Here is a 1,612-nt window from a genome sequence, read left to right as displayed (position 1 = left end):
AGAACTACGACCATACACAAACACAAAACAGCAGCCACACGCCAACCACCACACGCCACACGACAACCACCACACGACAACTTCTTGATAACGTTATTGTACACATGCCTCTTCTTCATTATGCCTATCGGATTAGTGATGCTTTTGTCAGTGCCTGCCCGTACCAAAACATGCGTATTGGAAAGAAGTAGAGGCATTTTGAAAAATCGTTGATGAGCGTTGTGAAAAGAAAAGAAACTGCGATACTCCAACGAGGTACTCCAACGAGGTACTCCAACGAGGTACTCCAACGCGATACTCCAACGAGGTACTCCAACGAGGTACTCCAACGAGGTACTCCAACGCGGTACTCCAACGTTATTTCATTAAGTTGCTGATTGTTTATTTCTCCAGTAGATAAACCAATCATTTTTGATCAAATAATTTTGTAACCATATCAATCGAATGCCACGGACTTCGTAGCGTTCAAGTTTTGTAGGCGGAGTTTTGCAGCCAATACAATCGATCCGCGCCACACGAGCATTCATTAAATCTATACACACGTACATGCATATCACCATCATTACCATCACCACCCATCTGTAACATTCATGTTTACACCTACTCTTATTTTCCAGCTATATGATCTAAAATAATTATATATGGTGTAATTACAATAAGGAATAATTTTCAAGACCAAATTTGAAGCCGGGCAGACGAGGCAGAGCAAAAACACAAAAAGGGTCCTCTCTAAAAATGGAGCTGTTACTTTCTTCCTAATTGACATAGCCAAAGTTGAAACTTGTCGAATAGACCGGTTGTAATGAAATTCAGCGTAAAGGCCAACTCTTTACTGTTAACCATTTGAGAATCATAAATAAAAAATAATGGAGTATTTAGGAGTCTTTTCTCCGTTGTCTACCATGTGGGGTTATATCATAAAAGATCGCCAGGTTAAAAAAAATTATTACAAAAATTAAGGGTCTCCAATGAATAGTTAAGGGCCTCTACGATCTTCAGTCTTCTTGTTTTAGGACCTTCCTCCGTAACTGTCAATCCAGCCCTATTAGTAATAATAATAATAATAATTATTACAATAATAATAATAATATTAATAATAATGATAAATATAAATTTTTATTATGAAAAAGTTGAATTATTATTACATTACATGGTTTTAATTGTTGTAAACTGTTTGATTTAGTTTTACAGTTCTTATTGTTGTTGTCGTTCTTGTTGTTTGTTATTACAATTGCTATTACCCTATTGTTAATGTTATTGTTGCTGTTGTAGTTAATGTTATTTTAATGTTATTTTTATTGTTCGCACAAACCTATAGGTAGCGTGAGTATCATTGAAGTTCGTTAGGTCTGCAAATGAAAATTAACTCCTCAAATTGACTTTTGTCATGCTATCATTATCAATCGTCATCATCATCGTCGTCGTCGTCATCGCTGGCTGTCGTCATCGTCTTCATCGTCACGATCATTTTTTATTATCATCTTTATATTCATCATCGTCAGTACCGCTTCATAAAAATAATCCATGCATCCGTGTGATTATTTATCATCATCGTCATTTTTTGTTAATTTTATTAGAACGTTTTCAGCAACTGAGCGCACACACACATACA

Source organism: Helobdella robusta (genome assembly GCF_000326865.2).
Source record: "Helobdella robusta unplaced genomic scaffold HELROscaffold_247, whole genome shotgun sequence".
Classification (NCBI taxonomy): Eukaryota; Metazoa; Annelida; class Clitellata; order Rhynchobdellida; family Glossiphoniidae; genus Helobdella; species Helobdella robusta.
The sequence above is the reverse complement of the archived record's forward strand: the minus strand, read 5'-3'. Positions refer to the sequence as shown.